General features: G+C 39.6%; 1 protein-coding gene across 1 annotated transcript in view; it reads left to right on the top strand.

The window, feature by feature from the left end:
- Ca8 (carbonic anhydrase 8) overlaps nt 1-16,129 on the top strand; it is a 102,974-nt gene that overhangs the window by 17,725 nt on the left and 69,120 nt on the right. The window lies entirely within an intron of this gene.

The following is a 16,129-nucleotide window of genomic DNA, read 5'->3' as shown; positions in this document are numbered from 1 at the left end:
CATGGACTGAGGCACGCTGAATCCTCTGACATCTTTAGCTGTGGTATTTTGAGGACAAGATCTCCTATTCGTTCCAATGCTGATTCTTGTCACGTACCTGCTGCTGGGCTCATCATAAAGGTTCATGAGTTGATGAGATGTCCTTGTTGGTGTAGGACTTGTTTCTATTTCTTTCCATAAGAAATCTCGCTTCTCCCCAAGAAGCAGATGTTCACTGGGATCTAAGAGCCTTCCCCCACTCCCTCCCTCTCTCCCTTCTTCCCCTCCTTCCCTTGCCTGTTGTTTTAGTTAATTTCTAAGGCCTTACACCTTAACTATATCAGACCTCAACTTCACCTCCATGGAGAATCATGTAGACAACCATCTAGTGGACTTTCTGACTTGGGTACCTGGCAGATATTGCAGAGTAATGATCATCTAACACCTTTTGAAGACGAACTATTTTGAGATTTGCTGCAATACTAGGTTTCTTTCTCTATCATCCACACTGTGGATGTGCATCTTATTAGGTATGAACTCACTCCTGGCCAGACGCCATCTGCAGATCTGCCTCCATGATTTGAAATCACTACTGTATAACTATATACGCCATATGTGGACTGGACAGGATGACACTTGAATGTTTTTCAGCATTGTCTCAATAATTACTTAAAAATTCCCTCAGAAGCTCAAGATATCCATTTCATTCAAAACAAACTCAAGCTTTAAAAGTGCAATATGAAGCACTTCAAGGGTGGAGGGAAAACCTGAATGGCAGTGTGTTGAAGAGGGCCTGATGCAAGCCTCAGGAGTTCAGGAGGAGAAGATGGCCTTAGGTTTCTGTGGAGGGAGGTTATTCTGAGGACCTCCTTGCTCTTTGCTTTTTTCCCCTCCAAGGCATGGAGACATCCTCTCATTTCCACTGCTTTAAAACACATTTCATATTACCTCAGGCTCCTGTTCTGTCCTGAGCATACCTGAGAAAGAAGAGTGTGCTCCATACAACACCAGAGAGGAAGGAAGTTATCATGCCTAGCAGAGGGAGACGGGAGGTCAGAGGGCAGGATGGAGCAAGCTCTGCCCTCCTGTTCGGGTCTGAAAGTCCATGTCATCACTTTGTTTAGTCAGTTGCCAAAGGCAGAGGTACTAGGGGAGACTCACGAATGGAGCAGCTCAAACTGCAGAAGGATTCTGTGGCTCTGCTTGGTACACAGTTCACAACCTTGAGGAGGTTTCGTTATATTTTGGGGTCAGCAGTCTTTCCCCTTTCTGGGCAGTCAGATAGAATTTCCTGACCTAGTGTTGATGTAGGTTTAGCCACTTGGTGGTGTTTTAACTGCTCTATCCCATTAAGCAGAGGAAATGGTTTATTTTGAGTGAAGATTAAATTCTGGCAGTGAGGCTTTGCTTCTGTAGAGATATTTATATTTGGGATAATGGAATTACTGACTTGATTTTTTCCAACGTCGTTAAGGAGTGATATTTATATTCTTTGTTATCCTAGATTATCCTTGATGCAATTCCAGGGAAAATACTTCCATCAGTCATCTGTCATTTGCTTGGACTGTGTTCTATTGGTGTGTATGTGCTGTGGCTACACAGGATTTAGAGGAAGAGTGCTTCGCCACAGCTCTTAAAAATAAAGGATATAGGGCCTAGAGAGATGGCTCTATGCTTAAAAGCACCCATTAATCTCAGAGAGGACCCAAGTTCGGTTCCCGAGCACCCATGTCAGATGGCTTTCAACTACTTGTAACTCTAGCTCTTCCCTCTTCTGACCTCCTTTACGCACACACACACACACACACACACACACACACACACACACGATATTAAGAAAAAATAACAGTCTTAAAATAAAATAAAGGCTATGGATAAGGAGCTGGCTTTTGAGGAGACAGCTCTCCTGGTGTGGTGGCAGAGAGGACAGAGTATGCCAAGTGGGAGAACCTTCCAGAGTCTGGAATGGGATGGTAAATGAGTGGTTGCTTAGGTAACTCTATCCCGATCTCCAGTCCTGAACAGACATTAAGAACACCTGAAATGTGAAAATATAGCCAGCAGGATGGAGGAAGGTGAGGGACCAGGTATCCTTTTAAACACAGGATAGTCTTCACTTTCTTCCCCCTGAGGACACTATGATCTTTTCTTCTCCCTCTTCCCTTTCCTCTCCTCTTTTATCTTGCCTTTTCTTCATCCATCTTCCGCTCCTTCCTCTTTCTTCTTCTCTCCTTCTCTTTTCTCTCTTTCTCTTTCCCTTTCTTTTTTTCTCTTTTCTTTTTTTGTGGTTCCAGGTATGGAACCAGGGTCTGCGTCCTAGACTAGTGCTGTATCACTGAGCTACATCCCAGCCCTTGTGTATATGTTAAGACTCACGTCAGAATCACATATTCATGAGGTTTTTTTTCCAAATTGGAATACAGTTTTAAATCATCTTTAAAATTACTTTCCTGAATATTCAGTCTAGTGACATAATAGTAGCACACCTGACGACATGCACCTTTTTTCGGTGTGTGATTACTTCCTGAAGGACAAGGATTCTATTAGGAAAGTCCTCACCCGTGCCTATTCCTTAAAGTGTTTTTTTTTTCTTGAATTTTTCCTCTAATAGTTTCAGACTTTTAAATCTTATATGCTTTTGATCAATTTGGGGTTGGTTTGTGTACATGGTGAGAAATAAAAATTCAGTTTCACCCTTTTCCTGTGGAACCAGCACCGTTTCTTGAAGAGGTTGTCATTTCTCCAATGTGTATTATGGTGATATTTTATTTGTATTAAAATGTTATTTGTATGTTAATAAATAAAGTTGCCCGGGGGTCAGAGCTATTAGCAAGCCATAGGAAAGCAGGGCAGTGGTAGCGTATTCTTGTAATTCCAGCACTTGGTAGGCAGAGCTGGGTAAGTCTCTGTGTGTTCAGGGATACAGCCATTATTGGATACACATGCCTTTAATCTTAATACCAATCATGGAAAACCTGGAGGCCTATACAGACAGGCTGTGAGGAGGCGGTCATGTGGTTGGGTTTACAACCAATGAGAAGGCAGGACAGGACTCTATATAAAGACTTTAACACAGGGGTAGCTCTGGTTCGGAGAGGTAGGACCACCGCAGGAGGAAGGGTAAGGTTTTAGCTCTTAGCTCTGACCTCTCGGCTTTCTTCTTTGCATTGGTTCTTTGTTTCTTATTTAATAAGAAGGTTGGATACATCTACATTGTATTATGGTATCTTTGTCAAAAACCATGCAGCTGTAATTGTATTGGTTTATTTCTCAGTTCACTGTTCTAGTTCATCGATCTACTGATCAGTTTTTGTGCCAATACAAGTTTTGATAATAATACAAGTCTTTAGTATAACTTAAAATCAGATATGGGAAGCACTTCTAGGATTATTCTTTTTGCCCAGGACTGCCTTGGCTGTCTAGAATCTTTTGGGCAGCCAATTGTGATGGATAGCTTAGCAATTTGATGGGCATTGCATTGAGTCTGTGAATCTGTAGGACACTTTTGGTAGCATAGACATTTTTACTATACTAATTTTTCCAGTCCATGAGCATGAGAGATCTTTCTGGCTTCTGGTGTGTTCCTCAGTTTCCCTCTTCATTGTTCTAACATTTTCAATAAAGATGTCTTTCACTTCCTTGGTTAGTTGGGGTGATTCCAATTTTTTCCCCTCCCTAATTGTGTTTGGGATTGTTACCCTGATTTGGTTTCTCAGCCTGTTAGTTACTGGTATGTAGAAAGGATACTTGTTTTTATGTTGGTTTTGTTTCTTGAAACTTTGCGGAAGGCATTCATCAACTATGAATTTGCTGGTGGCTCTTTAGGGTCTCATGTATAGAACCATACATATTTCTCTTTTATTTCCTCCTATTTCCTTGATCTAGCTAAGACTTGAAACACAGCCCTAGCTAGTGTGGATGCTTTGGCCTTCTGTTGACTTAATGGACATGCTTTGAGTTCTTTTTCACTGGTCTGCTTTGGCTGTAGTTTGTCATGAGTGGCTTTATTATACTGACGATGGATGTTCCTTCTATTTCTAGTTTCTTCAGGGATTTTACAATGAAAGGGTAATGAATTTTGTTTCAGTCCTTTTCTGTTTTTATTAGGTTACCATGTGAGTTCCATTTTTTAATTCATCCATGTGATTTATTACATTTATTGATTTGTATATGCTGAGCCATCCCTACATTTCTGGAATGAAACCAACTTGATCATGGTCATTGAGTGATCTTCTTTCTGGGTTCTTAAGTTTACTTTGCAAATATTTTGTTGAGAATTTTTTCAGAGAGATTGACTTATAATTTTCCTTTTTTGTTGCATCTTCATTCAGTTTTGATGTCAGGGTAATACTGGCTCATAAAAAGAGTTTGGCTTCATTCCTAAATTTCTCTTTTATGCATTAGTTTGAGAAGCACTGAAGTTAGTTCTCCTTTAAATATATTAGAATTCAGCAGTGAGTCTATCTGGACATTTTATTGTTGAGGTTATTATTATTATTACTGATCCAATCTGATTATTTATTACAGATCTGTATATAAATTGTTTGATGCACTTTGGTTTAATTTTGCTAGATCATATGTGTGTAAATTTAATTCATTACCTTTAGCTTTCCCAATTTAGTGAAATGTACATTTAAAAACATGGTGTGATGATTTTCCGCATTGCACTGGTGACTGTCGTAGGACTCCCTTTCCATCTCTACTTTTGCAAATTTGATTTTCCTCTTCCTTTTAGTTAATTTGGCTAAAGCTTTCTCACTCTTGTTTCTCTTTTCAGAGCTCTTGGTCCTTCTGTATTTTTTATTTTCCATGCTACATCATTAGTTTCTGCCCTGATCTTAATTATTTCTGTCTTCTGGTTCTGTGTTTGACTTGTTTTTGTTTCTTCGGGGCTTTAAGGCACAGCACATCATTATTTGAGATTACTTTGAACTTTTAATGGAGTTACTTGTGGCTATTAACTTCCTTTTTAGGATTGTTTTAATTGTATCCCATGGGTTTTGGGGTGTTGTGTTGAATTTTCTTTTAATTGTAGGAATTTTGAAATTTACATCTTGATTTCTTCAGTGACCCTTTCAGCCTGAATACTTTTTTTTTTTTATGTTACTAGGAGTCAGCCCCACCACTGCTTCAAAAGTTAGCATGATTCCTGACTCTTTTGTTCTTTTTCTGTCTTTTTGAGAAAGGGTTTCTTTGTGTAGTCCTGGTTGTCCTGGAAATCACTCTAAACAAGGCTGGCTTTGAACTCACAGAGACCTGCTTGCCTCTGCCACTCAAATGCTAGGATTAAAGGTGTGGGCCACCACTTCTCAGCAATTCTTGACTTTTAACTATAGCTTCTTTACTAAGCAAAGTTGAGAAAGCATCTCATTTGTGTACAGCTTTGCTATTTTGCTAACAGCAGTAGACTAGGGCATCCATATGCACTGGACTTATTTATTCCATTTATATTTAATATTGCTCTACATCCATAACTTCCATATATTTAGGTTCACAGTTTTATGTTTCAGGTGTCAATGAAAGAAAGAACTCTCACAAAGGAATAAAGGACATAGTTTATTGTGGAGCCAGATATGAGTGACCATAGCTCAGGAACACAGACTTAGGTTACCTCACATACCATGTTCCAATGAAGTAGCAGTTCATGAAATTTCTGTAGTGAAAGAACAAAGAAAGCCACAAATCTAAATGAAGACTTGTCAAATACACTGGTTTGTACATCTTGTAGGTGGGTTATAGTAAGACTGGGTTGGGGCAGTACTGTTAGAGGCCTTTGATGCTTGGTGTCTGACAACATTCTTAGCCTTTTGATTGGTCAAAAACTAGATTTCTGTTATGTTAATATATTCAAAAAGTTTCGTATCTATTTGTCAGGATGTTGGGTCTGGCTAGTCACGGGATGTTAGGTGGGTCACAGAATGGATCTTTAGACTCTGGAACTGCAACATTCCAACCTGTCACTGCAGTTCTGACTCTTTGCAGACACAGCTGCTTTCCAGGGACTCTCATCCACACAGGCTTTGTGTTCTGGTTCTGTCATCCATGGCCCATCCTTTCCTTGCTGCTCTGAGTATCCTGACAGTGCTCTGTCTGATTCTTGGTAAATCATGACCAGTGTTTGCACAGGAAAAGCTACCCTCATAACTGTAGGGGAGATTGCTTAGATTTTATGCTTAGCCAATTAAAAATAAAAATCAGTCAGGAGCCCAGCATGTGGCCAAGTTTTAGTTTTTCTCAGTAAGAATGTCACTTACTTTCTGCCCATCATTTGAGATAGGACCTTTAATTGATGACTGTAGGGAATATATGGTTTCAGAATAAGTCACAGAGCTGAACAAATTGGACAAGTTAAATATTTAGTTCTCTGAATTCATCCAGATTTATTGCTACTAGACCATAACCTTCTGTCCTTCCAGCATACCCTATAGAACTGTCCTTACATAGGGAGTTTTCCCTTGGTTCTTAAGTCTTGATTTCCAAAGCTGTCATGTTACATAACATTGAATAATTTCAAAAATACATTCCTCTTGATAATCTGTGGAGTTATTTTTGTCTCTACTATCTTTTATTAAAAATAGTTATTTTTAATTACTTTTTGGCATGGGATAGAACATGTTTAATAATATAACGTCACTATTAAAAATTAATGTCAGCATTAAAGTTAGCATTAGTGTGGCAAAAATATAAATGAAAATATAAAAACTTAATAGGAAAATGTGAATGTACAGTTTTATAATTGTGAACCCAGAAGACTGTACTAAGTATGAGACAAAGATATGTCAAGCATAAGAAAAAGATTTAACCATGTGATAGTCAGTAAACTTTATCAAGAGATTTCATGATCAAAGCGAAAGATAAACACAACCTGAAGGAAAACAAGACAGCATGATGGCTAATTTTCTTCCTTTATAATGACACATATAAGTTGGTGAGGCTCTTGTAACCCATAGTGGCAGGCAATAAAAGTCATTTAAAAAGAGTCAGCACAGCATTCAGTTAGCTGCTGCTATCTAAAATATTCTTATTTTAGATACGGGTGATGAAGATAATGTTCATGTCGAGGAGATGAGACATCTTGAGCATTGTTGTTGAAAGGTATAAGCTGGTAGACCTTTTAGGAGAGAGCTGTGGTAATGGTTGTAAAATTTCTTTGCAATACTTTATTTACTCTTTGAAAGTTTTATACAGTATATTTTGATCGTACTCATTCCTCCCCTAACTCCTCCCAAATCCTGTTTTTTTTTTTTTTTTAAATTTCTAAAATATCTTTTATTAGTTCAGTCCTGTGACTGGCTTTTAGAATTATCTGGATGGTCAATTCTTTTTTATTATTAAGTTTTCTCTTTGATTATTTCACACATGTATATGATGCATTCTAATTATCTTCCCCTCTTTTCTTCCTACCCCTATCATCCCACTTATTCCCTATAGATCTCTTTACCATGCATATGACTTCTTGTTTTGTTTTATTATCCATTGAGATTAACCAGGGCCATCTGTATCACTCTGGGTTTAGAACTGTTCATTGGCTGCTGGGCTCACTAGTGGATATGCAGCTGAAGACAATGCCTCCCGCTTCCCAGAATGTCAATAGCTTTGCAGTAATGGGTAAGGCCCATAAGATCCTCTCTCATCCAAGGCTGACCATGGAAAGGCTAATCTTGGGCAGAACCTGTGTGGACAACCTCAGATGGTGTGGTGAGTTCATATTACAGTTGGCTAGATGACATTTCATAACCCTTCTCCCTGTCATTATTCTGCTCCTACATCCTTTCTGCCTCCTCTTTGATGTTCCCCGAGCATTAGAGGGGGTACTTTAAGTGTCTTATTTAGGGTCAAACCCCACCTGTCACTTAGTTTCAACATCTAGGTCAGCCATGAGTCTCTACATTCACCACCATTCTTTTCAAAGAGAGGCTTCTCTCATTAGGACTGAAAGAAGCATTTGTCTGCGTTTAACCATAGATATTTAGGAGACAATGTGTGCATTTTACCATGCACCAGTAGTAAGTTCTTCTCTAGGTCTATACCTCCTTAGGCATAGGATTTTAACAGGTTTGTGGTACTAGGCATGCATGGATTCTGTCCTGTGGGGCACGTGTCAAATCTAGTCTGTATACTTGGTTACCTCCAGAACAGCTGTGCCTCTGTCACATGGGATGGTTACTTCCTGTCTGGCAGGTTAGTGTTATAAATTGTAGGGTTCACAGTTGTGTGTAACCGCTGATGTCTTTTCCCTCCCTCAAGTGCCTGTGTAACACCCGGAACTTTGAAAGCTCACTAGCTCAGTTCCAGCCCGATTTCTCCACATCCTACAACCTTTCTTTCCCCTGTACTCATTTATTTTTTTCTTTTGAGACAAGGTATATAGCCCAGTCTGACCTTGAACTCAAAATCATCTTTCCTCAGCTACCTGAGCTCTGAGCTTATAGGTGTGCACCACTGTAGATGTAATTCTAAACAGTCTTATTAAATAAGAAACACAGAGCCAAATAAAGAGTTAAAAACCCAGAGATCAGAGCAGCAGCCAAGAACTAAGACCACCTTATCTTACCACTCACTGCTGTCCTTCCCCTGAGAGAGGGACCTTCTTCCTGTGTCCTGTCTTTTTATTGCCTTTCTGTTCTGCCTTTTCATTGGCTCTAAACCCAACCACATGACTTCCTCATCACTGCCTGTCCATACAGACCTCCAGGGCTCTATGGTTGATATTGGGATTAAAAGTTCAGGTCACCTTGCTTTGGATGTGTCCTTGACCAGAGACTCTGCTTGCCATGTGATCAGATTAAGGGTGTGTGCTACCACCGCCTGACTCCTGCTTATGGCTCGCTATGACTTCTGATCTTCAGGCAACTTTATTAACATACAAATAAAATCACATTTCAGCACAAATAAAATATCACCATACACCACCACGGTGGGTTTAGATTAAGCATTTAAAAAGCTCACTACACTCCTTGTTTCTCTCATTGCACTCCAGATGCAGGAGTGTTGTTGGGGATGGGCACTGATTCTGCACAGACTAGCGCTCTGGGCTGGAAAGTCTCTGGTTTAAGAATACCTTTGGTGGCAGGCCATTGGTGTTGTAGTACAGGCCCTTATCTTTATTTAGACTGATTTAAGGAGTTGCTTTTGTCTTGTGTACTCTGAGAGGGCTAAGTGTTGAATGAGCTGCATACCAACTGTTTATATGACACTGAGTACAGTAAGAAAGGAGATTCTCATGCAGAGCATGGACCTTTACTTTTCAAGAGTCCTGGCCCTCCTGCCCCCTCCACTCTCAGACAAGTGCCAGCTCCATGGATGTCCCTTATTCCTCCCTTTTCGTCAGGAAAATGGGTATCTACTGTGAAATATAGCCTTGGTACAAATGACCTGGTTTTTATAGTCACTGCTTCCAGGTAATTTTTGTATTCCACTGAAAAAAGATACGCTTCTTTTTCACCATCATTTTTTTTTAATTGCTCTGAAGAGATCCCAAGAAGAGCTTGCCTGGTTAACAGATAAATTATGGATGAGTTGTTTTACTTCCAGAAGCTGCTTACACAGAGCTTCAGGTCTGCAAATGTTGCCTAGGAGGGTTGACCACTGACTTTTAAGGGAATGTAATATGAAGACTTTATGGCAGAATGTGGTGAGAATTATATACAGAGACTCAATAGTTAAAGCATTGCAGATATAAAAGGTACTTTTTTTTTTTTCTTTTTTTTTTTTAAATTTATTTTAATTTATTTTGCAATACAATTCAGTTCTACATATCAGTCACGGATTCCCTTGTTCTCCCCCCTCCTGTCCCCCTCACCTTCCCCCCAATGCCCCCCCCCCCATTCCCATCTCCTCCAGGGCAAAGCCTTCCCCACAGATTGAGGTCAACCTGGTAGACTCAGTCCAGGTAGGTCTAGTCCCCTCCTCCCAGGCCGAGCCAAACAATCCTGCATAGGCCCCAGGTTTCAAACAGCCAACTCATGCAATGAGCACAAGATCTGGTCCCACTGCCTGGATGCCTCCCAAACAGATCAAGCCAATCAACTGTCTCACCCATTCAGAGGGCCTGATCCAGTGTGGACCCCTCAGCCATTGGTTCATAGTTCATGTGTTTCCATTCATTTGGCTATTTGTCCCTGTGCTTTATCCAACCTTGGTCTCAACAATTCTCGCTCATATAAACCCTCCTCATTCTCGTTGATTGGACTCCCAGAGATAAGGCAATTTACAGCAAGCCAACAGCCAACATCAAATTAAATGGAGAGAAACTCAAAGCAATTCCACTAAAATCAGGAACGAGGCAAGGCTGTCCACTCTCCCCATACTTATTCAATATAGTACTTGAAGTTCTAGCCAGAGCAATAAGACAACATAAGGAGATTAAGGGGATACAAATTGGAAAGGAAGAAGTCAAGCTTTCCCTATTTGCAGATGACATGATAGTATACTTGAGCGACCCCAAAGATTCCACCAAGGAACTGATACAGCTTATAAACACCTTCAGCAACATAGCAGGATACAAGATCAACTCAAAAAAATCAGTAGCCCTCCTATATACAATGGACAAAGAAGTGGAGAAGGAAATCAGAGATACATCACCCTTTACTATAGCCACAAATGACATAAAATACCTTGGGGTAACACTAACCAAGCAAGTGAAGGACCTATATGACAAGAACTTTAAGTCCCTGAAAAAAGAAATTGAAGAAGATGTCAGAAAATGGAAAGATCTCCCATGCTCATGGATAGGCAGGACTAACATAGTAAAAATGGCAATCTTACTAAAAGGTACTTTTGAGTTCAGCTGTCCAAATATCTCTGTAACACACAACAAAGCTCTGAGGGTTTGAAAGGATCTAGTATTACCAAATATTTGTTGGAAACCTAATATATAGTGTTGATGAAACATAGAGTCTGGTTAAATAGTCCATTTAATGGATAGTTGTTCTCCTAAGGGATCTTCTGCTAGTGTATCAGATGGACACACAATACATGAGCTATTTATGATATCTGCCTGTATTTTTTTTAACTCTTTTTGGGGCCTGCCACCTAGCTCCCAAATAAATACATAGAGACTTATTCTTACTTATGAATGCTTGGCCTTAGCTTGGCTTGTTTCTAGCCAGCTTTTCTAACTTACATTATCCCATTTCTCTTTAACTACATTTTCCCTCTGGGCTTTCAGCTTTCTTTATTCTATATATCTTTCTTTCCCTCTTAGTCTGTGGCTGGCCCCGGCATCCTCCTCTCCTCCTTTTCTCACTCCTCACCCTTCTCTAGATTTCTCTTCCTATTTATTCTCTCTGCCTGACAGCCCCACCTATCCCTCTCCTACCTAGCTATTGGCTATTCAGCTCTTTATTAGACCAATCAGGTGTTTTAAGCAGGCAAAGCAACACAGTTTACAGAGTTAAACAAATGCAACATAAAAGAATACAACACATCTGTGCATCATTAAACAAATATTCCACAGCATGAACAAATGTAACACATCTTCAAGTAACATTCCACAACACCTGCCCTGTGAAGGGTTGCTGTGTGGGCAGCCATCTCAAACGCAGAGATAGTGGGGGATCCAGAGGTTGTGGCACTTCAGGCTGTAAAACCAAGATCCACAGTGGACTAGTAACGGTAAGGGCTGTGGTGTTGCCAAGGTGGAACGTTTGCTATGCCTGGAGAATGATGTACTTAATGGACAGCCTGGCTCTGCCTACTTTGCCTTTCCTGGATCTGAAGAGGGAGTTGGCTAGGCTCAGGATCAGAGCTCGAAGAAATACCCAAGAATCAATGTCTGCTTCAAGGAGAGTGCTTCCTCCCAAGCCAATTCTTATGAGGAAAATCAACAAGTTTGGGATTTTCCTTGCATATGTAGCTAATACTTTGAACTGAGGTTGCTTTGGGGGAGGAACAGCTGCCATTCAGAGGAATTAAGACTGCTGCTAAAAGAAGTTCTGCAGCCTGAACATTCAGCTTCTCTGATCAGCTTTACTATTTCCAATAAAGTTTTATTATTTTTTCAATGAGAAATAACATCTTGTCTCTGCATATAATAATTATTATTTGGTATTCTGGTATCCCCCGGGGACTCGCACATTGCGCCACCTGGCTAAACTGACCACTGGTCTCTCTAGTGGTCACAGCTGTAGAAACTCCCTCTCATTTCAGCAACAAACAAAAATTTCATGTTTCCTGAATTCTACCAAACACTTGCCTTTTTGTTCCATGAAAACCATGGTCTCTGCTTTGGTCAAGCATGTTTACCTTTTCATTTATTTTTGTGTGTGCAGAAACCCACCAGGTTACTGAACAGAAGATAAAGTTATGATGTTGAGCAAACAGAAATGTTCTTGCAGTTGCACCGCACTGAGGCACCCACCCTTCCTCCCAATCTGACCTTCCGCTTGGAAGTTTCCTTTGATCTTTCATCTGTAAGCAGTTCCTTCTCCAGCACTGTTTGAAGACACACAGAAAGTTGTTTTGTCAAGCTAAATTTGGAAGAAACATTTATATTCTGGATGATTTTATGATACAAAGCAAATCAGTGTAGACCAATAATACTCATGGGATGTAATTAATGCATGGGTAGTTATAAACTTGAGTTCTAACAGACTAACAGTCTGTAGTGAATTATGTCTCATCTTAGTGTGCTTTCAGATAATAAACATTGATTTCAATATTTAGTCTGTAACTGAGGAGCTCTCTCTAAGCTTACATACATCTCTTTGTGCCTTCCTTTTATCCATTCATCCATTCATCCATCTATTCATCCGTCTATCTACCTGCAGAAATGTTTTAAAACCTACTATTTAGGCCTTTGACTATGTAATGGGGAGATGGTGATGAATGTAACATGAAGCTCGTAGTTTTTCATATAATGGGGGAGCCTGAATGCAATGTATATGATTTTTTGTGTCCTCTCCATTTTTGTCCTAAAAGGGAGAGTATTTAGATAGAAATAAATAGAATATATATATATATATATATATATATATATATATATATATATATATATATACTCATCTGTTTCTGTGATTTAGAAAGGAACTCACCCCTTTTACCTGTCCATACAATATGCAAATTCTGACCATTAGAAGCTAATGAGAGTACTCTTTGAAGACATATATGAGAATGTAAACATCATTTGAGATACCAGTGTTTGCTAACCACACAGGATATCAACTAGTGTATGAAAGACATTGTGCCTGTCATAACCCAGGCACAAACTGCTGTGGGCTGAACTAATTTCAGTAACCTAACAAAGTTAGAACCAGTGAGATTTGGAAAGCCAAAGGAATGGAAATTCTATTTCTTATGTATGCATAATAATTATAATCAAAAAGACATCAGGAAAGAGGGCCTTGGAAATGGATACTGATTAGAACCTAGTCATTGGATTATAAGTACCAATATATTCAACTGAAGAAGAAGGAGAAGTTACAAAGATCACTAAAGGCTTTCTACCTTTTTCTGTCATACACTCTGATAGAAAGCCATAAAGGGAAGAGTTATGAAAGGAGGTCCATCTGGGAACCATGGGCCATGTGGCAGGAATGAGCGACTCTTAGTTTCTTCTAAGCTCTTCAGTCTTAGATGTGAACTGTTTCCAAGTCCCGTGTTCCCATGTAATGGGCAAGAATTTAGCTCAGAGCTTGGCAGAGTCAACCCTTCTGTAAGTTCTATGAATAGAAAGAGATGGGAGAATATTAAGGGTGATGGACCTCAGTGATTGTGATGATAAAATCTTTGTAGTTACTGCACATAAGACATACAGAGTGTATACATGGAGAAAAAAGTAGAAAGCCTTTATTGATCTTTGTAACTTCTCCTTCCTCTTCAGTTGAATATATTGGCACTTCTAACCCAGTGACTAGGTTCTAATCAGTATCCATTTCCAAGGCCCTCTTTCCTGATGTCTTTTTGATTATAATTATTATGCATACATAAGAAATAGAATTTCCATCTCCAGCTATCACTAATCTAGAGGCAGTGGGGCCTGGGAGATTGGAGCCGAAAAATGAAGTAGACTAAAGTTTCATGCAATAGCCAACTTTATTCAGAACCTTAGACAATTTATACTCTGAGAGTTAAGAAAGGTCACATGATTAAAGTTCTTATGAGTTGAAGCTGCATGTAGTCACAAGGACAAGCTACACATGGCAAACATGTTTTTCCACAGAGGCATATAAAGGATAGTTTAAACATTTAATTGAATAACAACAGCAAGCAATAATGAGTAATCTGAAGTAAACTCATTCCTCTCCACTACACCTGGGAGAAGCATGAACACACATTCCAAGAACAATTCTGTGTTTTGAAGAAACTGAGATCATAAGACTCATGTCTTGTTTTCTTGGAGTTTTCTTACAAGCGCTCAGGATTCTCCTCACACGACTCCATTCCTGGACCATGTTCTGCCAGTTAGCTATTTTACAGTGAAAATAAACATTGTGCTGGGGAGGCTAATGATCTTACAGTACTAAGCTGCTGGTGACTGAGAGGATGTTAGAAGATTTTTTAGCTTTGCAATATTCTTTGTCTGATGAACATGCAAGTTTTGGTTTTGGTTTTGGTGCTTTAGTTTAGGTACTGGGTGTGTGGCACTATGGCAGAAAGCCTGCCTGTTACACAGATTCCATTCTCAGAACTATGAAAAAGGAAAACAGAAGGTCCAGTGATGTTTCTAGGATAATTGAATTGTTGCTGGTTCTTGAATGTGATTAAGTATTTTTTCTTTTAGTTTTGTAGGGCTCTGCAGAACAATAGTTCACTACAGAATCCTACAACAACATCCAATTTCCAATATTCTTAGATGGAAAGACAGATTTTGGTGGTGGTAGTGGTGGTGAGGTATGATTTCTTAGGAGGCAGTTGGCCCTGGTGATATATGTTATAAGTCAGAGAAAGCTACATACTGATTCTAGTTCATTGTGTTTGCTGTTCTGTTTCCACACAGTTGTTTAACTTAAATTCCTTCATTGATACACGTAAAAATACAGTTGTCCCTGACAATGTAAAACAGAGAGAAGCTATAAAGACCCAGTAGTGTAGGGTCAATATTCTTTGTCTGATGAACATGCAAGTTTTGGTTTTGGTTTTGGTGCTTTAGTTTAGGTACTGGGTGAGATGGCTCAGTGGGAAGAATACTTACCACGTAAGCAAGAGTACTGAATTCAGATTCTCAACACACAATGGTAGCCTGTGCCCCTAACCTCGGTGCAGGACCATAGAGATGAGTGGATTCCTGGAGCTCTCTGATTCAGTGAAAAGAATTGTCTTAAAAAATATGGTGGAGAGTGATTGAGGAAGGTACCCAATGTTGACCTCCGGCCTCCATTGGCAAATGCACAGGTCTCACATACACACATGTGTAAACAGGATCATGCATACCCCCCACACTAAAAATAAAAAAGTGTAAGCATTGAGAATACCATCCACTCAGTTTCTCCTATGATAGTAAAATATGTTGTTATTAAGTATGGTCTGGTATTTATTCAGTGCTTTCTGAAAACATTCCATGAGCATAGTTAGGTGTATTTGATGGAAATGCTGTCATGTAGGGCTGTAGAGTTACTCTGTTGTTTAGAAGCCCAAAAAGATTTAAAAAAGAAAGAAGAAACTTGAGCTTCAAGTTAAATATAAACATTAACTACAAAAGCAAGATATTTAAGACCATCTATCAGGAGGCTTTTCCCATTCATTAATGTCTGTTTTGGAGAGCCCACAGCAAGTAAATCCTCTGAACCCCACCTAACAAGTCTTCTAGATGCAATGGCTTGTTCAGTGGAACTGTTTTATAGGTTCCAGCATTAGTGTATTTCCCTGGAATAGTCCATGAGAACTCTGCACTGGTGAGTTCGGGAGGAGACCCAGTGGAAAGATGCAGTCTCCCCAGGCTGTCCTCTGATCTGTTAAGAAATAGGGCATTATGAGAATCCTCAGATGGACTGTAAAACACCCCCTTTGCCATGGATGGACATACACCGGAGACAGCACAGTGTGAGGCAGAAAAGGGAGTGGAGGGCATCAGACAGCTGTGCCTATGCAGTTAGTTATAGGCAGGGGGGGAGGGCAATAGCCCAGATATGGCTAATTACTTAACTTCCTAAGAGTAGCTCAAATTTCACATAAGCTTAAAAAAAAAAAAAGGAGGAGGAAGGAGCTATTT

Source organism: Peromyscus californicus, unplaced genomic scaffold (assembly GCF_007827085.1).
Source record: "Peromyscus californicus insignis strain IS unplaced genomic scaffold, ASM782708v3 Scaffold_5__1_contigs__length_169319896, whole genome shotgun sequence".
In the NCBI taxonomy this organism is placed as follows: domain Eukaryota; kingdom Metazoa; phylum Chordata; class Mammalia; order Rodentia; family Cricetidae; genus Peromyscus; species Peromyscus californicus.
Note: the sequence above shows the minus strand (reverse complement) of the source record. Positions and strands in the feature narration are given on the sequence as shown.